At 43.7% G+C, this 23125-nt stretch overlaps 1 protein-coding gene across 3 annotated transcripts in view; it reads left to right on the top strand.

Annotated features, from left to right (window-relative positions):
* Positions 1 to 23125, top strand: part of arl13b (ADP-ribosylation factor-like 13b) — a 71113-nt gene that overhangs the window by 12670 nt on the left and 35318 nt on the right. For all 3 annotated transcript variants that reach the window (XR_004794516.2, XR_004794520.2, XR_007031520.1), the window contains exon 11: positions 17568 to 17690. The gene's annotated coding sequence lies outside the window, so the exon portion shown is untranslated. The remainder of the gene's footprint in view (positions 1 to 17567; positions 17691 to 23125) is intronic.

Below are 23125 nucleotides of genomic sequence, written 5' to 3'. Positions count from 1 at the left end.
CTCCATTTCCCCTTGACTTATTTCAGCTCCGCGGTTCCAGGCACAGTTAAGTTCAATTAGTTGTCTGCTCTCTCTTTTAAAAAACGCGCATATTAAAGTAATGGTTCGCGATGTTGGTTTAGAAACGTCAAGTTTTAATCCTCTTTATGTGGTGTCACACTGTGCATCCCCTGCGGAGACCCGATCGCCTGCTTGACTGTTTGGCTGCATGTTGGTCTGAAAACCTCTATCATGAGGATGCGTTCACACAAAGGGAAATCAAGGAGCCTTTTTCAAAAAAAACTATTAATCAGTCCATTGGCCGACAAAACCGTTTAATCCTTTAAGTCAGTATTGAACAGAAAAATACCAAACATTTTCTGGCTCCAGCTTCTCAAATGTGAAGATTTTTCCGCATTTCTCCCTTTTTGTATCGTTGCAAATTGAATATCTTTGTTGTTCGGACTGTTGGTCGGACAAAGGAAGCAGTTTCAAGATGTCACCTTGGGCTCTGGGAACGCATTTCTGCTATTTTATCCACTGGGTGTTTCAGTTTGAGCCGAATTAATAATGTTGCGCAGTCGGAGATTGAGCCTCTGTCACAAAACAACATGTAAAACAGTCGCTTTCAGCCAGTTAAAAGATACTATATCTTCTGACTAAGACTGATGGTTCTTTTCACAAGCTAGCCATGATTCTGAAGGGGAATTGGCACAGGCAGGTGTGTCCCACTCCGTAACTACTAGAAAGCCTATAAGTGCTGGCTCATGAGATCCAGGCTCGATTCCACTAAAGCAATTAGCACCTATTGGTTAAGATGAATACAGTTAATGTAAATGAAGAAAATGCCTCGCAAAGCGCTCGAGCCAGAGCCCTCGCTATCTAGTGCCCTTATCTACAAATGCACTTGGCTGCGCTAATGGCGGACCTATTTCAGTGTCACATTATAATATCATCCTGATCCAGTAGCCTCATTGCCTGTTGCATTTACTCATCTAAAACAATGGAGCAGATCCACTCCGCTGTTAGTCGGTTAATTTTCCCACATCGTCCTCGTGGATTTTTCGGTGTGAGTCACCTGATTAGTACACAATGCTAGGCTTGATTGAGGTCAGTAAAATAAAGAAAAGGGGGAGCTTGGCGAATTGCAGGAGGAGATGCACAGCGGCAGTAAAAAAAAAGGGGGGGGGGGGGATTGGGGCAGGAGGGGGCAATGAGAGATGGGGGAGAAGCAGATAAGGAATAATAAGGTGTTCGCGGAAGGAGTGATGGAGGAAAGAAAAGGAAAAAACTATAATAATGGGCAAGTGGTATTTGGGGAGGAGAGGGAGGAGATAAAGGTGAACACAGGAAGGTTACTGTATATCTGGACAGGCTAAGCAAAACAGGGGCTAGGAGTGTGAGCGGGGATAGACGGGAGTCAGACCGAGAGCACAACAGGATTGTGAGAAAGTTCGACATAGATGAAGCCTCCGGCCTTTTGAGTGGGAAGAGAGTGCGAAGCCGTCCCGAGGGAGGCTCGAGGGAACATCTGGGCCAACAATGAGGCAATATGGGAACGAGGTTGCACAGCGAATAGAGCTGTTTTTGGGCTTGGACTCCCGTGACTGAGATTTCCCTACTGTATTCTCAGATGGGCTCGGAAAACTTCAGGAAAATGTCCGGACTGTGTGGAAGCAGCTTACTCATTGTGGCCCTCTGGCACAGAAGCTTTTTTTGTTTTGTGATGAGCAGTGTTGATGATTGCCGACTAACATGAGCCTAAATTCCACTGACACGCTGACAAATGCTCCACTGTGCTGAAACGCCACCAGGAATCCTCTCTCCACACTTGCCCGGATGAACACGGCACACAGTGGACTGGCACTGAGTTTTGCTTCAGGGCCTGTGTTTATCAAACTGCCAAAAGTGAATATTAAGAGTATTAAGTGAAAACCCCTTCACGTTTGCTCTTTTACAAAATCTATTCCACACATTTGCTTTTGACTTGAGGGACTCTTAAATTTGTTAAGAGCAGCTTTAGGGGATCTTAAATGACTACCGGGTAAAAAACGGACGACCAGGCCACTACTAACCCCTGATTTCCACTGGATGCGGAACGGCGACGGAGCCGATAGGTGTCAATTAAAGTCAATGTGTGTATTTCCACAGCTCCGCACGGCTCCGCCACAGCTCCGACGCTCCGCAGCCCTCCGGAGCAGATATGCAGGGCTTCTATTTCTGCCGGACACCGGAGCACACCGTTGCAATTCAGCACAAAACAGGTCGTGCGGCACAGGAAGTCGAGCACAGAAACAAAAATAAAACATATTTTAACTGTCTAAATAAAATACACGGCGGATCATATTTCCCTGCACTACACCTTGAAAACGTCATAATAGGCGGAGACAGCCCTGAAGTCAACAGGTCAGAGGTTTTCAGCGACCAGTTCACCCCGTTGACACCATGGATGAGGAGACCAAATCATTTATGACCCGCTGCATCCTTTTTATAAGGACAACATAAAAAAGGATATGGCATGGAGAACAGTGGCAGGAGTAATGGGTGTGGATGGTAAGTCACTCTTTGTCCAATTAATAATAATAATTATAACTATTGTACTTAGCCATGGTAAAATCACAATAATCTCCACAAAAAAGAGAGTGATCAGCAGGTCAGCACCGAGTTGTTTCCCTTCTACTCTTCTGGATGGAAATAACTTTTTGTTGGTTTGTGGTTCTCTTTATAGAAACTACACCCTGTTATATCGAGCGATCACACGTGAATTCGCGAGATCTCGTGGGTCCTTGTGACATTGTGGCCGCACCGCAGTGCACCACTGTGGCGGAGGTGGTGGGGATTGGCGGACGGCGAAACACGCAGCCGACACACTGCGCCGCTGCCGTTCCGCCGCCGTTCCACATCCAGTGGAAATCAGGGGTTAGACACGTTTGGGGGATGATTGTAGCAAGATATGAAAAAAGTAGGTAATCACTTTGTGTACAAATCTTAATTTTAGTGCTTAATTCCCCTTATTATAACTTTTATGTCATGTACTTCATTAACAAGTAGCAGATTTTTTTGTGCCTTATTTTTCGTCACTCTACAGAGCAACCTAAAGTTTTGGTTTGATAAGATAAATGCCGTTAATATGTTCCCAAGATTTAACAATTTGTTAATTGTTATAAAAGGCTGAGGGGCACCAGGAAGATCATAACACTGTCTCTGTTTCAGAGGCGACCTTTATCCTTTGACCTCTCCCTCCTGCCCCTTGATAGCAACATGTCACAGGGAGACAAACCCCATTTTTCTTTTAGTCATGCTTGTGAGCTTTAGCCTTTCTAGATACTTTTCAAGGTATTTTTGAGACACTAGGTATAAAGAGAATACTTTGTGCAAAAAAGATTCTTGATTGGACCAAAAAAATTAAAACCATTAATCCATGCCTTTAAACCCCCATCCTCTCATTTTCTCCCACAGTCTGATACGAATGATTGTAATGTAAAAGTTGACTGAGCAGATTAACTCTCCGCACCATCTCTGTATTTAAAAATCGAGGCCCAACAGGCCATCGATGGCACACAGGTTTAATTAAAGCACAGCTGCGGGTGCATCAATATACGCCGGATCTTGAGTGCAAATAAAGTATTGGTTTATACGCCCAATGGAGCTGCTGATTAGAGAGGATGGTATGAGGTTGCTCACCGGTCAATGTTCAAGGACAATATAATAAAGATGCATAGACACCTCCTGAATCGCCTCTCCGGGAACCATCACCTTACCGTGGTGGAGGGGTTTGTGTGTCCCTATGAACCTGAGGGCTGTGTTGTCTGGAGCCTAGTGCTCCTGGTAGGGCTTCCCACGGCAGAGTGGTCTCAGGTGAGGGGCCAGAATAAGTATGGTTCAACAAAAGACACCATGGAAGATAGAGGAAGAGGGAAGGGACCCAGCCTGGAGGAAGCCCAGGGCCCCGTCTGGAGCTAGGCCCAGGCGGCGGGCTCGTCGGCGAGTGCCTAGTGGCCGGGTTTGCCACGGAGCCCGGCCGGGCACAGCCCGAAGAAGCTACGTGGCACCTACCCCCTCTCCATCCTGTGGGCCCACCACTCGCAGGAAGAACCACTGGGGTCGGTTGCGCTGTCACACGGGTGGCAGTGGAGGTCGGAGACTGGACCTGGGCTGCAGAAGCTGGCTATGGGAACGTGGAACGTCACATCTCTGTGGGGGAAGGAGCCGGAGCTTGTGCGAGAGGTGGAGCGCTACCAGGTGGATCTGGTGGGGCTTACCTCTACGCACAGCCTTGGTTCTGGAACTGTACGCCTGGATAGGGGTTGGACTCTTTTCTTCTCTGGAGTTGCCCAGGGGGAGAGGCGACGGGCGGGTGTGGGGATACTCACAAACCCCCGGCTGAGCGCCGCTGTGTTGGAGTTTTCCCCGGTGGACAAATGGGTCGCCTCCCTACGCCTTTAGGTGGTGGGGGGGAAATCTCTGACTGTTGTTTGTGCATATGCACCAAACAGCAGTTCAGAGTATTCGGCCTTCTTGGAGACCCTGAATGGAGTCCTGCATAGGACCCCAGTAGGGGACTGTTGTTCTGCTGGGAGACTTCAACGCCCACGTGGGCAATGATGGAGACACCTGGAGAGGCGTGATTGGGAAGAACAGCCTCCCTGATCGGAACCCAAGTGGTTGTTTGTTATTAGACTTCTGTGCTAGCCATGGTTTGTCTATAATGAACACCATGTTCAAACATAAGGATGCTCATAAGTGTACATGGTACCAGAGCACCCTAGGCCGAAGGTCGATGATCGATTTTGTGATCGTTTCATCTGATCTGAGGCCGCATGTTTTGGACACTTGGGTGAAGAGAGGGGCGGAGCTGTCAACTGATCACCATCTGGTGGTGAGTTGGATCTGGGGGTGGGGGAAGACTCTGGATAGACCTGGTAAGCCCAAACATGTAGTGCGGGTGAGCTGGGAACGTCTGGAGGAGGACCCCATCCAGGAGATTTTCAACTCCGCAGCTCCGGCGGTGAGCTGCGGTCTCAAGGTCTTAGGTGCCTCAAGGGGCGGTAACCCTCGAACACCAACTGTCCAACTGAAGAAGGAGTCCTTTAGGGATATGTTATCCCAGAGGACTCCGGAAGCGGTTGCAATATACCGACGGGCCCGATGGGCTGCAGCCTCTGCCGTGTCAGAGGCAAAACAGCGGATGTGGGAGAAGTTCGGAGAAGTCATGGAGAAGGACTTTAGGTCGGCACCAAGATGCTTCTGGAAAACCATTCGACATCCCAGGAGGGGGAAATGGGGAACCATCCACGCTGTGTACAGTAAGGATGGGACACTGTTGACCTCAACTGAGGAGGTAAACGAGCAGTGGAAGGAGCATTTTGAGGAACTCCTGAATCCGACTTACACACCCTCTATGGTAGAGACAGAGCTGGAGGCTGATGGAGGATCATCGTCAATTTCCCTGGCGGAGGTCACTGTGGTAGTCAAACAACTTCACAGTGGCAAAGCCCCGGGTGTCGATGAGATCCGCCCTGAAATGTTGAAAGCTTTGGGTGTGGAGGGGCTGTCTCGGTTGACATGTCTCAGCAACATTGTGTGGAAGTCGGGTACAGTGCCAAACGAGTGGCAGATTGGGGTGGTGGTTCCCCTGTTCAAAAAGGGGGACCAGAGAGTGTGCCAGTTACAGGGGTATCACACTTCTCAGCCTCCCGGGTAAAGTCTACTCCTAGGCGCTGGAAAGGAGGGTTCGGCCAATAGTCAAACCTCAGATTGAAGAGGAACATTGTGGATTCCGTCCTGGATGTGGAACAATGGACAAGCTCTTTACCCTTGCAAGGATCCTGGAGGGGGACTGGGAGTATGCCCATCCAGTCTACATGTGTTTTATGGATTTTGAGAAGGCGTATGACTGGGTCCCCCGGGAGATACTGTGGGAGGTGATGCGGGAGTATGGGGTGAGGGGGTCACTTCTTGGGGCCATCCAATCCCTGTATACTCAAGCAAGAGCTGTGTCCGGGTTCTCGGCAGTAAGTCGGATTTGTTCCCGGTGGGGGTTGGTCTCCGCAAGGGTTGCGCTTTGTCACCAATCCTGTTGATGATATTCATGGACAGGATATCGAGGCGTAGTCGTGGTGGGGTGGGGTTGCAGCTCGGTGGGCTTGGGATCTCATCACTGCTTTTTGCAGATGAAGTGGTCCTGATGGCACCATCGGTCTATGACCTTCATTACTCACTGGATCAGTTCGCAGCCGAGTGTGAAGCAGTTGGGATGAGAATCAGCACCTCAAAATCCGAGGCCATGGTTCTCAGCAGGAAACCTGTGGATTGTCTACTCCAGGTAGGGAATGAGCCCTTACCTCAAGTGAAGTGTTGGTCTTGTTTGCGAGTGAGGGGATAATGGAGCGTGAGATTGGCCGGAGAATTGGAGCAGCCTGGGGCGGTATTGCACTCACTTTGCCGCACCGTTGTGACAAAAAGGGAGCTGAGCCGGAAGGCAAAGCTCTCAATCTACCGGTCAATCTTTGTTCCTACCCTCACCTATGGTCATGAAGGATGGGTAGTGACCGAAAAAACGAGATCGCAAGTACAAGCGGCCAAAATGGTTTTCCTTAGAAAGGTGGCCTTAGAGATAGGGTGAGAAGCTCAGTCATCCGTGAGGAACTCGGGGTAGAGCCGCTGCTCCTTTGCATAGAAAGGAGCCAGTTGAGGTGTTTCGGGCATCTGGTAAGGATGCCCCCTGGGCGCCTCCCCTGGGAGGTGTTCCAGGCACGTCCAGCTGGGAAGAGACCTCGGGGTAGACCCAGGACTAGGTGGAGAGATTATATCTCCACACTGGCCTGGGAACGCCTCGGGATCCCCCAGTCAGAGCTGGTTAATGTGGCCCGGGAAAGGGAAGTTTGGGGCCCCCTACTGAAGCTGCTGCTCCCCCGCGACCCGACCCCGGATAAGCGGTTGAAGATGAGATGAGATGAGATGAATAGACACTGTCACAGGATTGTAAAATTAAAATATGTTTGTCATATAGTGGCTTTTGTGTATTTCATGTGATAAGGTGCAAATCAAACTATGCAGAGCAATAGAAAGGACATTCAGGCCTGAAAAAGGCTGAGTGGAGCATCGAGGCGATATCATTAGGATATAGTTGACAGTGCACCACTAAATAGAGTTTTTATTTGTTTTCTATTTAGATTTCTCTTCCCGTTGGTGTTGTCCTCTTCTGGCTTCTCCTAACTGTTTTCCTGTGGTTTGTGTGTATTTTCATCACTGTCCCACCCGTCATTTAATGTGCAAGCATGCACACAACTGAGATTAATAGTTTAAGAAAAAAAGTGTTATTTTGACACATAACAGTACCAAAAATAACCACAACAGAGTATTCGGTTTCCAAGTGAAAGACCGATCCGTGCCATGTCGGGCCATATTAGCAGACAGCGGCGGACAGGAAAGCCAAAAGAAATCATTCGTGAGCTGTCAGGCACCGGCTACCTGAAACACTCGAATGTCAGTCCTCGGTTGGCTCAGCGAGCCTGAGCTCTGCCAAATAGAGAAGAGGAGAGAGTGACGGGAAGGATCAGACAGAGGATTAAAAAAAAAAAAAATGACAATGACAGATGTGGACCCTTGATGAGAGCAGATAGGTCGAATAAAGCACAAAGAGTAGTCCTAAAGTTTTTGACAACCCTGACGCTACATTGATTGACTTTTAGGAGGTGAACTCTCTATCTAGCTAGATCAGTTTGGGATATATATATATTTACGCTGTCTATGTAGCTTTCTCCTTCCACTCAACTATAGTGATGGAGATCAAGTTCAGGTGGTGTGGTCAGAATCATCTCATCACCGTTTCATGTTGCCTCCATGCTTACTCCCGAACTGCAGAGGTATTTTTCAAGCCACGAGTGTAGCAATTACAGCAATATCAAACATAGCTATTGTGCAGGGAATGACATCTGACGAGATGGATCAGACACGTTGCTTTTCATCTTTGGCTTCCCAAGCTCACAGACACACTGGGTCCACTTCAAGGTCTTGGAAATTGGATTTATTTACAGTGGCAGAAACAAGGTCGTTAAAAAAAGGAGAAGAAGTGGCGAGGAATTAGAGGGGAGTATTTGGGTTGTAAAAAAAAATAAATGTTCTGTTTGGTCAAATCCTGCCATCTTCAAGAGACAATCGGCAGAAGAGGCATCAGTGGGCTGATTTTTTTTTCCCCCTGCTATCTTGAATCTGCACCTGTAGATGGTAATAATTGAAAAGCAGTGATCGGTAAATCATGCAGTGTAACATGATTACATAATGTTTTGACAAAGCAGTGCCTGCTCTGTGTAATTCAAATAAATCAGTGGACAAGCATCCAAATGCCAAACTTCCTTGGAAATGAAGACATTAAGTTCTTCATCAATACCTATGCCAACATTAACAGATCGAAATTGGCTTGTTGCTTCTGTGCTTCACTACGAGAGAGAGAGGGCTTCCAATCAGAGGGCTGCGCTCAATACCAACGGACTGAAAAGAGAGCATTTGCCGAGTGTGATCGGCCATTTGTGCTGCAGAAAAGAGCGAGGTCGCAACGGGTTGTAATCAACGTCTGAGAAGAGGTGGCAAGTCTGTGGTGAGGCCAGGGTGGTGTGTTGTCGTGTTGTCGTGTTGTCGGGTGTGTCGTTGTGTTGTGTTGTTCCTCGGGAAGTGTAGGAACCTATAGCTGGAACTGTGTGGGAAGAAAGCTAAACCCACCAAAGGCCCCACAAATCCAGGAATCTGACAGTCCATTCTTCCATGCACTTTACACGACCGGTAAGGTCAGTGCATGAGCAGATTCTGCAGATATAAAAAAGAAAAGAAAAAGGAGGATAATTTTTCACAGGCTATTTCTTGATGGTCGTAAGGACACATATTCATGGATATCATTTGGCAGTCGGTCGATTCGTCCCATAACGATTTTGGTCTTTAATCAGACTGTTACTTTGCGAACACCCTTTTTCCAGCTCCATCAGTTGAGGCTCAGTGCCAGAGAGCTATAAGTCATCTAAAGAGGGTTTTAGCCCGAAAAATACTGGCAGCCATATAATTATACCTTATTAATATCCCAAACACCATCTAAAAAGTTTCCTCTTATTAAGCTCGTACTGTTGCCATGTCAGTGAAGTCTATCCTGGTTTCGTTCAGCTTACAGTGATACTACGGGCAGATTAATTGTGGAGTCATAAACAAGCAGTCCCAGGTTTCAGACAGTCGTGTGCAAATCAAGGCTTCAGAAGTCTTCAGAAGTCATGGCAATAAAGTAAGGTCATTGTCACTGTATTGAAATTTAGAGGGAGTTAGTCAAAAGAATGATATGGAAACTATTTATCTCATTCAAACATATCTCTGTTTAGTTGTTTCGATAACATACTTGGAAAAGCCAGAGAAATTCATTCTTTACTTTTTACCCCCACAATCATAATGCATGCAGAAGATGCGTGGCAAATGTTGTCTCACATCAGACCCAGTCGGACCCCGGGGATGGCATTTGCTGTTATTTAGTTTGAGCCGGGAAGAAATACATTTTTTTTATCTGGCAATGTCATTTTAGAAGGTTATCTTTCGGCACAAAGACTAAACTCATTAAATTCATCATGCAGACACAAAACGGTCACAGATGTGTGCAACAGCCCCCACTTTCAATTGTCTGGCTGAAATTAGCAGATCTCAGGATCTTAAGACAGAACGAATTTAGTCCGACTCAAATAAAGGGGGAAAGTGACACGTTCAGATGCCTAACACTGGGAGTGTGTATTACTCATATTTGTAAGACACGTTTTATGAAATAAATTGTTGCTGCTTGAACACATGCACAGAGTTTCATCTTTCGAATCATACATTAAGATGGAAACAAATGGAAATCATTGGAGAAGAACGTGCGGTAGAACAAACCGAGAAGAACATAGATGTTGAATCAAGACATGTGTTAACGGAGACAAATTATTTATCTATTCAGTAACTGGCCTTAAAGGGAATACTTTTGACATTTCGAGAGTGGTAGCAATCTTCTCATCCATGTCTCGGCACAATGGCACTCAACTCCTTTCTTATAAATATCCAGTATACTGAGAAAGTCACCGGCCGAAGTGCACCAAGAACACAAACAAGCTCTCCCCTCTGCTTGTTTGTGTATAAATGCATGTATTGATCTGAAACTCCAACTTACTACTCACGAAGCACAGGGCCTTGTGCCTCAGTGTACTGTTGCTCTGATTTATTTACCAGCTATCGGGCCGCCCAAGCTTTCCACTCACAGGATGCCTCGTCATCCCCCCTCATTTGAAATTAAACAGCTCGGAGCAGAGCCTTGGCTCCTTTGCTATCTCTCTTTAACGTCCCTGCAGTCCATCATCAGCTCACTCAGCTCTCACTTTGAAGTTCATAAACTGTGAAGCAAAGGATGGCTGATCTGATGTCAATGCAGCTGAGGCAGGAAGGACCCGGTCAATAAAACCCAGGGAGTGAGATGCCTTTTGCAGAATCAATCACAGACATTAAAAAAAGGGGGGGGGGGGGGGGGGGTCATGCGTCCAAGCACATTTTTACCTTGTACTCTCTTTCCGTCACTCTGTCTGGGAGTGTTGTTTGGATGTGGTGTGGTTAGGCGCTATTCAGGCCACTTCAAGGACATCAGAAAACCTGTGAAAATGAGCTCCCACAGTTATTGGGATTCTTGATTTCTTTTATGTCTTTTTCCTCTTTGACTCTGTGAGATGCTGAGCAACCCCTCAGGGTTTTCTGTTTCATCACAATTTCATGATTTTAAATGGCTGATTTAGTTAATTTTGCTGAAAATCATTGCACTAAAAGGTTCCAGTAAAAATGTGTTTCCATGGCTTTTCTCCCACATTTTAGTCAAAAAAAGGAGATCTTTTATTTTGACATCACCACCTACCGAGACCACCCCACTGCTGTCACATGTAATGTAACCATGCATGAATACATCATGAAAGCACAGGAAATCAGTATTCAGGACCGGGCCTTTAGCTGTTATGGGGTCCGCTGTTCAGACATAATGAATGTGTTAGAGAACAGACATTATGTAAAGTGAATGTGGGGGGAAAAAAATGAAGTTCTCTTGACTTCAATATATCCCCCCGTCATCTCCTTAAAATTGCTTTTGCTTTGGTCCTTCCACATGATATCTTCTTCTTTTTTTCGCCACTCACAAAGAGACACAAAGACCCGCAGATCGCTGCACCGTCAGCGCTGCCGCTGTAGCTATAGGATTGTGCTCGGGAAGCGTGATGCACGTGTGCCAACTCAGCAGCTGTTACTTAAAAGTGAGGAGGGTCAGAGTATGAAAAGGAATCTGCTTTCCATTGACGCTTTTCAAGTTGCAAGAATGGCAAAAAGCGGTGGAGTGGCAGCATGCCCCGGTGGGTAAACAGACTCTCGTCTCTTAAAACTGAGAAACAGACTCAAGCCGCTGTTTTGGAAAGTGTTCACCCCGGCTCAAGAGCTCTTGAGCAGGACACTGAATCCCCAAAGCTGCCGCGAGGATCACTAATCTACAGTATATAATACAGATAGAGCTAGATAGTGCTTGAACCACACAACTTCGTCATCAAATATAAAGTCAGAAGTTGTTTTTGAATGAAGTGCGGGTCCCTTATCCTCAAAGTCGAATAACAACCATCAACCCTTTGTTTGCTACCAGCTGAAATGTGTCTGCGGACAGTTTCAAAACCTTTGTTTTCATTGTCTCCCGGACCCGGATTTTCTTCTAGCTCCAGAAACCGACAAAGGCAGCGGTAAGTATTACTCTCTGCTGTATGTTGTGATTTCACTGTGACTCTTTAGTCTGTGGGTGCTAAACCTCTCACTTACTAAGTTCTTAATATTTCTTCTTCATGTAAAATACCCTGATTCTATAGTTAGTGAACAAGTAAATGAACTGCAGTCTAGAGAGCACAGTTCTGTTCCAACTTTAAATTGACTTTTACATACATTGTTGAAAAGGAAGTTTTTAGCGCAACAATACAATGATAGAAAAGACATGGTTTGAAATGATGGTTGGGAATTTAAAAGTACAGTATTTAAAGTACAGCCAGACTCTGCTGTCGTAGGAAATGTGATATTATTTAAATATGGGGATAACTGCACACATTTTCAGGAATCCCTGGAAGACGTTCACAGCGTTTCACTTTGTTGTGCACGTCAACAGTGACAGAAATAGTTTCATTAAGTTACAGAAATATTCTCTCTGCTTGTTCCACTGTTTTGTTCTGTCCACAAACCCTTGAGAAAAATACCTGGCTTTTTAGCCGCTAAAAGCTCCACCACGTCGCTGACTTCATCCTTCTGCTGGGCAGGTGGAGCGCAGTGGATTCATTGCGATGGCGAGATGGGTGAGATGGGTAGTTGTAGAGTGTGGCAAAAGTGAAATTCTAAATTGAAAGTTAATTACACTTTCAGGTTTGTGAAAACTGTATTTAAGTTTATTACTCAGGGGGAAAATAGTGTTCTATCGTTCTCTGCCCTGAGAAAACACATAATTGCTCCTGTAATGACTCTAAACAGCAATAAAATAGATGTTATGGTGAAGCGCTGCAGTCACAGGCTCAATGATACAGTATGAGCTTATTGAGATGTCACATACTTGATCCGTTTAACGGCCACTATGTCTCTTTATCATATGTATGTTTCACATGAAGACGTTAAGTTAAAATGGATATAATTTGAATACAGGAATTGAAAAACCCTCAACAGCTTGACTGCATTTGTCAGCAGGAACCCATCCAGCAATCTGTGATCGTTGCCAGTCTCGTAAAACGCTCAGGTATCTGCACTTCGAAGGCCAAAGCTCCGTTGTTTACAAGACGATCGTTGCTTTAGTTTTTTTTACCTGCCGAGCCTCAGCTTGTGCTCCCGCTCCTTTTCCAAGCGCTGACTGAAGCAGCAACAAGCTTTGAAGGTTGACTGTTTCTTTTTATTTCTTCTTTCTCTTTATTCCCCCAGTGCTTTGGTTTTAGACTTCAGTCTATTTATGGATCGCTTTTAAAGCAACCTGAAGTTTGATCACGACGGGAAAACATGAAACCGAAAGAGCGGACTCGCACCCAAAATAAGATCCTACAGTATGTAATTTAATGCTTTATTCTGTCATCTTAATCATGACATTACATCATCCCCACCGTGCTTATAATCGCCATTATCACCTCCCGTATACTCCTCTTCCTCCTCCTCCTTATAATCATAAGGATCATAAGTGACATCATCGTGCATTGCCTCTGTAATGGAGATGCTCATGCAATGCGATACACCGGAGGAGTTATAACGTCATTTCAAAAAAGCTGCTCTGGAAACCCTGATTAGCAGCTTGTTTCTTATCAAGGACCATATAACAGAGGGTTGTTTGATGATGCAAACAAAATGATGCAAATGTATGTTTTAATAAGATTATCGGCATTTTCCACACTATATTATGACAATAATATGTCACATTGAATAGTTATGGCCTCGAGGGGAGCGCCTTATTCTAACACACAAGATAAAGCAGAAATGCACGAGGTGAAACTGTGCTGACGTATAAAAATAAAAACGGAGCTTGACTTTTTTTTCTTTGACAGGAAGTGACAGCATGTGTGCAGGTGGTGTAGAGATGTCAGAAGGGGGGTAAGAACGATCCCCAAACCTGGGCTCTACCCTGCTGCACCCAAACAATGTTTCATCATACAGAATTTCATTTTGAAATCCTTCTTGAGAGCCAAAAAGACACCAAACATGCTAGCCTCGATTTTGGGGTAATGTAAAAATATGACACAAGACATTGAGAATTATGATTTTGTTTTCCAGCAATGTTCATATCATCCTTTCAAAATCAAATTGTGTGCTTACAGACTGTTAATCTGAGGTTTATTATTGTATGTTAATTTAACAGTGAAACCACTTCAATTCATCTGTTCACATGAAAAGAAATGCTATCTCTTAGTTTGTATTTTTCTATGTGTTGAATCTGTTGGGCTTTTCCCCTGTGAAGGACTGGGGATGACTTTGAACCTTTAGAAACTCTCCGTTTGGACTTTTTTTGGGATTTATATTTCAGTTGGAAGGACTTTGGACTTTTATTTTGTAGTTTCTTCCCTTTTGGATTTCCCACACCTTCTCTCGCGTCTCTTCTCTCATCTCCAACCACGACTGTTAGCCATTTTTCCCTCCTCAATATTCTTTCTGTTCCTCCCTGCCCTGTGCAACGTCAGGGTGACTTTGTTTCCATTCAGCCACTATCCACAACAGAATCTGCCTGTTTGATAGTTGTATTTTAGTTTTATGCAGCCATTAGTTAGTTTGATTTAGCTACATTCTCTTAACATCTTTATATACATAAATCTGTCTCTTTTGCTCAAAATTTCGCATTCCATTTTGACTATAACTATAAATTATGGTTCATACGGAAAAGAAACTAAAGAAAATGCAGTTTTTCTGGTGTAACTGCCCGACAGTATTTTCACCCTTGGAGAATATATGACCAGACATCGTTTAGGAGACTAATTGAGTATTTGACTTGCTGGACCAGTGTGATAAAATAATACATCTGGATCTTCCATGCATATATTCTCCACAAATGAGAAGCTGTAATTTTTTTATAAATGCAAAATATTGGCTGCCATAAAGACCTGGTACAAGCTGATAGAGAATTTATTCGACAGAAAGTAACAGGATGATTTCTCCAACTGCCACCACCAGACATTTAATTTATTTCTCCCTGCCTTTAAGTAGTTTTGTTTTTTTATTGCCCAGTTATTTTTTTTATCTTTGCATGCCTGCAGTGGTTATCTCTGCTACGACGCCGGTCCCTGTGACAGTAGTCGAGTAAAAGTTTTAAATGAAAGGTACAAAATTTTCAAAGATCAATTTAAAATCAAGACCAATATATTTATACAATTAATAAAAAGACAAGGAACTGATACTGAAGGCAAATCACTTAAAACAGCTTCAAACAGAAGCTTAGATGGGAGTTAATTCTTAGTAGTAATATAAATAAGAAAACACACATTGCCAGTGCGGATAGAAGAGCTAGATACACACATCTACTTTTTAAGATGATTGTGACATCCCCCCCCCTTGTGCGAGTACCAGTGCGGGACACTGATTAGGGAGTCGCAGCAAGGGCGGCTTTTGTGCTCCCACAATCTTAACAGCACTTGCTGTCTGGCTTCTGCAAGTGGACTGAGGGGCGGAAAGGTGGTTAGCCATTGTTGCATAGACAGGTATAGTAATTACATTCCCCTCCATTCAGTTCCTATCTCCGTACAGCACCAGCATGCCCCTCTCAAACTCCATTACACGCTTGCCAAATGGAACAAAAGCCCAACATTCAATGTTTTTTTTGGCTCTCAAAAAGGAGACACTGACCCCTTATGGGGTTAGACAGCAAATTGTGTCATGGTCCGACAGCAGACTAGGACTTTTAATATTTATTCTCAGAGAGGGACATCGTATCAGCCGCTGGATTATCCTCATCTTGGCACGAGTACACTCGAAAGCCCTCACCCTTGCTCCGACCGGTCACTTTGAATTAGTGTTTTTTTTTTTCGGGCAGACCTCCTCTCTCTTATTGTCTTAGAAAAAACAATATTTTTTACAAATATCATGTAAGAGAGCGTGATTATACTGTTGCTCTAGGAATCTGATTGTAATATTTAGTATTTTGGACATGCGAAAACACATCTATGCTCATTATCTTATCCGAAATTAAACCCCCCTCATGTCTTGACATGGCCGGAGCAAATGCATTACATATAATTACAAGCTCTCGCTTAAAATGTCATTAAAACGTTCTTATTCGTCATGGCACTGAAAAGGAAAACGTTTCGTATTTTGGGGTATTTTTCGGGCCCAAGATTTCAGGGGGAAGAATCCTCGGCTCTTGATTGTTTTCCACAGCCTTCTTTTCAGACACGCTCCAAATTACACGGAATTGAAGTGTTCGGGCTCGGTAGACAATTCCTTAATGAATACAAGGGCGTATTGCACGGCAGGCGCAGAGTGCACAGATGTTACAGTGGAGCCTGAAGTAGCACACAAAGCAAGGCACTTGTCTTGTCTGATGAGAAGGCTCATTTGGAAGTGCCATTAGCAGACATATGATTTATGGCTCTTGTCTGCCGCGCCTACAGAAACCACCGCTCTCGCCTCGGCAACACCCCGCCAAGAATATAGAGTCTCTCGCTCTGCTTCTTCTCCTTCTTTCGCTGCTCAAATGTGCACAGTGAGCTTTAGTGGTATGGATGGTTGATAGAGGGAAAAGCTGCCACGTATAATTAAATATGACTTGCTTTAAAAATAGGATGATGAATGGAAATAAAGAGAGGGGTGCTAATTTTCCATATTTTCCATTTTACTTGCAGAAAATGGGGCTTTCTGAGTGAAAGGCTGGGTGATAATTCAGGATGCTGCTTAGAAAAAATGACGTGGGTTGACGAAAAGTCAATTTTTCAATAGTCTCCTGGTGCCAGTTACAGTTGAAATAAACATAATCTAAATCGGGTAAACATGTGGTGGTAATAAAATCACAAATGAGAATTTCCCTGTGAGCTGCACAGCTGTGTTTTGCCCTGTAATCTGTGCATGAAATACCCGAAAAAATTCATAAACGTAACACGTGTGCAAGGCTCAGTTGTGAGATGTTTCCGATGTCAAATTAATTAATAACAAGGTTTTTAGCTTATGTTCAACATGCTTAGCTGCTTCTTTTTTACTTTGGTGACTAAGAAATTATTTAAAAAAAAATGATGAATACAAAGTAATGAAATAGAAAACATAGACTGGGACCAATAAGTGACTGTACATATGATATTTCTATCTTTAAAAAGGGCTCTTAGTGTTGTTACTCCTCTAACAAAAATTCCTCCCTCCTCCTTTTTATCGATATTTTTAGTCCCTGCTTTCCTTTTTGTTATGCTCTAACATAACATGTGTAATTAAGATACATTTGAACTGTGTGGAAATTCCACAGCATGTAGAAGTATTAGCACACAGTATAAGAAATCAATGCACTGCACCAACAGGCCGTGATGCAATACTGTACCGATAAATGACTGCACGTAAAAGCAACTGAAAACCTGCTCAGGTTTTTCTCTAGTGATGTTTGGAGTTGGTTAACTTTACTCCTCTTCTGTAGCTCCCTAGTCTTTGTTCCATCAGTTTTGACATGAGTTTCTACCTCTGCGTGCAGCTGGCTGCCTCTTTTACAGATTTCTCTGTCAGACAGGATTTTCAAGCTAAGACCGTTTCATCATAACTCATCTTCCTCTCTGTGTTTGTATGCTTCCGGGCCAAGTAAGGCGATGTTACAAAGCCAGGCTGTCCCACTTGTGCTGCACATACTGTATCCAACTGAGCCACCCGGATTCTCTGAGGCAATGCTTATTTTATCAAAGAGCGTCATGGCGAAAACACATTAACTCGGTCAGCTGTCACCTTCATTTCAAGTTTTCTTGGGGATTATTTCCCCCCCAGACAGGTCAACCAGTAGTTTTCCCTGACCAGCACAGAACGGAAAACAACATCGGAGTCATTGACACTCTGACAATGACTCATTCATTCTTTCTCTTCTCTCTGTCACTTGCTCACAGTTTCCTCTCTATGAAGAAGGAGGATGCGGAGCCGAGGTGTCGCTCCCTGCCAGGGTGCTCTGCCAGGACACATCTGTCCAGCTGTCAGACATAGAGACCCATCAATCAAACCGCTGAGTGCAGGTGAGTGCGAGGCACAATGAGCAACCATTAATCACTCCGAGACGTGGACACGAGGCGTGTGGGGGGTTAGTGGCGTAAACACATGATGCAAATGTCAAATGTGATCAGTGGATATTTTACCCCTTTTCAGCCGAATAGAGAACTCGCTCAAACGGAGTGTTTGAGTGAGTGTGAATCCCACTTCATGTGTGCTGTCACGAAGAGCCTGAATGCTCTCGATGTGAGCGCATGCGAAGGCGTGCGTCATTGCTGCAATCACCGCTGTGCAAAGGTTCTTGCTGGACGCAAAGTTGTAAATCGTGTTAAAAAGACATCTGAATAACAAGTCTGAATAACATTGGATCATTCGGGCCGAGTTGACATTATGCACGAGTCAACCTTTTAATTGAGCATATTAGTATCAGCTGGGAAAGTCTCTATGTTGTCTTTTCAAAGCTTCCAATAATGCAACATGATGGCTACTATCAGTGAAGTGCCAGAACCAGTTTAACCAAACGTTAAACAGACTTTTACTCAACCAGCAGCCTAGTACGAGATCTGTGGAAAGTCTCACTGAGCCAATGTGCAAACAGATAACGCCGACGCTATAGGCAGAATGCAATGACATCATGAATATGTTGATGGGCTTATTGTGCTTCCACAGTTTTCAACTATGTTCTCAATTTTGTGTAATACACAAGGTTTTGACATAGTCTTGTTTCAGAGTTTTCTGTATTTTTTCCTCCTGTGAAACACTTGATAGAGAGGAGGTCAATGTTCACACCTCATAAGCTGTTTTTCGATATGAACTTTGTCGAGGTGGTTATTGCTTCGTTTTAAAATTAAAATAATTGAGGGGCCACAGGTTTGAGCTGTATCCTCTTTCATCATTTTCATTTTGAGACTGACACAGAAATAGACACTTGGTCATCGTGAGCCCTGTTTGAATCTGGCATCAACATGTGTCTCAGGTGATTCTATCACAAGAGGACAGATCTAAGAATGCCGGGTGACAGCTGGCATTAATATGCATCTGCAAGTGTCCGGAGGGACCACTTGTGAACGGATCCCACTTAATACGCACATAAACAAGTACATCATTGGCATTTGCGAGGAACAAATGCGTTGTTGACTTTAGTCCGACTGTGACAGACGAGTCTGTTGTGTGCGTGTGTGTGTGTGTGCGCGTGTGTATGTGTGTGTGTGCGTGTGCGTGCGTGCGTGAGTGAGAGAGAGTGAGAGAGAGAGAGAGAGAGAGAGAGAGGTGTGCTGTACACGGCTCTACACTGAAATGAAATTTTACTCATTTGAAACGGTGAACAAAATAGAAAATCAATACGTGGCGGTCGGTGTTAATATTGCGTCAGGCCGCCACAAATACATCGATGTAAATGAAACACTGAGAATAATAAAAAATACCTGAGCGGCTTGTGGTAGAAGGGATCGGATCGACGAGGCCCCCCGAACAAGACCTGACACACACTCAGCTTCCCACCTGTCAAGCCAACGCAGTTACAGTTTGGTCTGTTGGTGTGACGCAGCGCTCTCGGGGATGCTGCCTGCTGTGGGAATTCATCACAACAGCATCAAATCCTCTGCTACATGCTAACTAACAGACGAGAAAGAATTTCAATGATCCACCAGTGGGAATTTACATGCCACAGGACTCTGTCAGTAGATGCAGCTGTAAGCAGACCTCAGCAAGACACGCAGGCGTCTTTACAGGACGATGCGTCTGGTGTGGTAGAGTCCTTTCACTAACGGTTCATTTATTTAATTGCAGTTTAATTTTGGTGCTCCTCCAGCCTTTTGTTCTTCAGCGTTTACTTCTCAAGTGTTCGATCAAATTGCATTTTTCCAATTGGTTTGATTTTTCTCTGGTTCCTGCAGGACTGCACCCTCCTCTCTTGAGGCAAACAAAGATAAAATAGTTTTGCAGCTAATAGGAAAAGTTGCCATCTGGAAAAAAGAAAAGAAAATGCAGGTGCTCAGTCTCTGAGAAAGAGGAGCCTGAGCAGTAAATGCAGATGGATAGCAGTATTTGGCTTCCTTATTGCTGTTTTTCGTATTCCCCCTTTTGTTGTTTCGTGCCGTTTGTTGCATTTGAAGCCAAAGAATTGCACAAACAAACGCCTGTCACAGACTGACACCACTGCATTTCCAAAAGAAAACCCTCGCCTTGAAAAGTTGATCTGCTTTTAAGTTTGGTTGCAGCACAACTCAACAGCAGTTTCTCGATAGAGGCAAAGGTGTTAAAAATGCTTTTCATTTGATTTTTTGAAACCTGCCCAAACTCTGCTTGATCCCTAAATTGGGAATTTATAAAGGCACATCCAAAAATCATATTTTTGGCAACTATGCCTGCACTTGAACACATCTTGTTTGTACATTTGCACATTTATAGTTGTTGTTGTTTTTTTAACTGAGGCTGGTTGCCAGAACGAATGCCCACAAGCCAGGTAGAGTAAAACTATGTCCAAGTTATGATGCAATTGTGTCATGTTGCTATTTTTATTGAGGATGCTGCACGTATTCCTGAAATCCAAAAATGAAGAAGAGCTTTCTGCCCCCAAAAAATTAAACACGACTGTTTTTTTTTTTTACAACTGTTGTTCCCTTTTCATGTTCAAGATATTTAACATAATTATTCACACGATTACTAACCCAGTGGAGTGAGTTTGTGTATGTGTTAACATGTTTTCTCACGGTGATATACAAGAACATATTGGCTGCGCTGATTCAAACAGTAAATTGCTTAATAGTGGTGCTGAGAGAGGGCGCGAAATGGTTTATTCATGACTGAAAATTTTCCACTGCTGTTCACCTTGGACCTCTGGATTTGGCCGGCAAGAAAATTCAAAAGCGCTGGAGAGCAATAAGAGCGGGGGGGGGGGGGGGGGTGATAATTTCAAAAACAAATACTGCTAAGCTGTCGAAGGAAACATGCAAAGGCAATAACCCACAGGAAAGAGACATTGATTAATTTTTATGTATAAGTGATTTATAACTTTTCTAAAGGCCCACGAGGTTAAGAAACGTCCATGTTATCTGATTTTTTGATGCTTGTTCTATTCAGATAAACATGTGGCTCTGCAGCATTTGTCGGTGTCCAGCTGCTCAGTATATGAATTATGTGCTTTAATAGAAAATAACTACCCTGAGATCCTCGCTGGAACTGCATGTTTTTCTTTCCTTCCCTGCCAACCGCTGCGTCCCCTGCTCAGAAGCTCGCTGTACTTTTTTTTTTTGCTCAGCCAGCAGAGAGTGCATAAGATGAAGCCTCAGTCTTGTTACATGTGAGTCATCAGACGGATGAGCGATTAATTCCTTTTTGTTTTGGGATTTCAAATGTGCCATTCAAATGTGCCATTCAGCTGTTATTGAAGTCCTTGAAAGCTGTGAAAGTTTCTCAAGCCAGACTTTTCATGCACGATTTGACAATTTTTTTTCCCCCCTGCTTGATCTCCTTGACCAAGCAAACAACCTTTTGCTTTTGAGTCTAGACTTTGAGCTTTTTAAAAAAATGTTTTGCTCTGCAGTTTTGAGCCACGTCGCATTAGACAGTAAGAGCTGAGGGGGCGCAGGACGTGTGTTTGATCTTTACCGTCTTGTCCTCTTGCATGCCCTCACCCTGCCCTGTAATTGAGAAATGGAACAAAAATGTGGAAGTCTGCTCTGTAAAATCCTTGATTTACAGCCAGTTTCAGATAGCGGATTTATTCAGAGAGATCATATGAGGTTGCATCGTGAAATACAGTGCCAGGCTGAGTTGGACTGATGATAGCACCTCATTACAAGCACTGTATGTATATATATATAAAGTCTCCCCAAATCAAAGTTGTCTTGTGCAACCAACTGAGTATGAAGTGGATGTTCCACCTGAGCCATTGATTAAGTCAAAGTGAAATTTGTTCAAGAATAATACCTATATTTATATTCTATTCAATGCTCAAAGCGCAGCTGTAATTTTAATCAAAGTTGTTTGATTTTCCAAATGAAAAGCAATTTATTCTTTGGGTTTTTAAAAGTGGTTTACTGAGAACAATTCTCAAACAAGCAGCAACCTTCAGCTGTCCTTTCTATTTAGTTCAGGTTACTTTTATTTTTTTATGAGGGATGACAGCTTCTTGACATGTTTCCATGAAAAGAGAAGCTACAAAGAAAATTCTGTCCCCAGACTATTGCGAAGAAATTTTTATTTTTATTTTATATTTTTTATCTTGCTGACTGGGATAAAGGGCTGAGTGGTTAACCTTTGGTAACACTTTTTTAGAAAGGTCCAAAAAAATCCTCTCAAACTTCAAGGATAGTTTTGATCTTGACGACAGGATTTTGACCTGATGAAATCCCGGACAGCAGTCTTGATGTGTAGCAATCAGAGGTTATTTACCTGTGAGACCACGGGTGCTGCTGGCAACAAAACAATTAAAAACTTGTGCCCCAGTGTCATTCGGAGCCTTGCCCATTAAAGGGCATCCTACGAAGTCATCCAGTGAGTGTGAGTCCTTGAATGGATGTGGAATTAATCAGAAAATATGAGCAATCAGTCTGAGGGTGAGGACGTCCACAAAGGGGATTGAAAAAGAAATTGCGAGGTGTGAAAAACTGTAAATGACGTTGTGATTCACCAAAGGAACAATGGATGCTCCTTTCTTCATAATACTGTACATCCAGTGAATGGGCGTAGATCTTACTTCAAAAGTACAAAGCTATCTGAAAGTAAAGGCCTTCATTAAAGGTGGGTGTAGAAACCGAGAACAAATGGTTATTTCAGAGAGCTGAAAGGTATTTTTTCTTTTGATAGTCATTACATTTCTAAAAAATTTATTTTTTTGTCATTTAAAACCCGTCTGTCAGTTTGGGACATCGGGACAGAAAGACTTTCCCTGTAGCGCCACCATAAGGTTGACACTGGTTTATCTTGTCAATGGATGGATTGCCATGAAATTGACTACATATATTGTAAACCCATTGAAGACATTGTCAGTGACTGCATAAGCCACAGCCTCACAGAGCCACTAGCAGGGCTGTAAGTTCTCATTCTCGAATGTTCTTCCTCACACTTCCTCACCGCCTCACTGTTTTCACCATGCGTTATTGATTAAATGATAAATTCCAGTAGTTACCCGTAACACAGACAATGAACTTTGCTCATCTGTAGCATTTTCCATTTAGCTCTTTACTTCCTCTTTATGGCACTGATTTTTGCGATGTAAATATATTTAATGATACATGGCTGGTGTTTTCTTTTGGTTTCTCTTTGTCAACAACTTCCGAGAAGTATTTTCTGGTAAATTAGTTTGAACATAAACATTATTTTCAAACTAGAAATCAATGCCGCCTATCGCCCAACTCTCCTGCTGCTGCATGATCGAACCCAGACCATCTGATTTTCACCGTAATTACAGTCCGAAGAAGAAAGGGGGGGGGGGGGGGTCTGAAATGCTGGAACATAT

The sequence above is a fragment of the Scophthalmus maximus genome, chromosome 1 (assembly GCF_022379125.1).
Source record: "Scophthalmus maximus strain ysfricsl-2021 chromosome 1, ASM2237912v1, whole genome shotgun sequence".
Classification (NCBI taxonomy): Eukaryota; Metazoa; Chordata; class Actinopteri; order Pleuronectiformes; family Scophthalmidae; genus Scophthalmus; species Scophthalmus maximus.
This window is presented reverse-complemented; position numbering and strand designations above follow the sequence as displayed.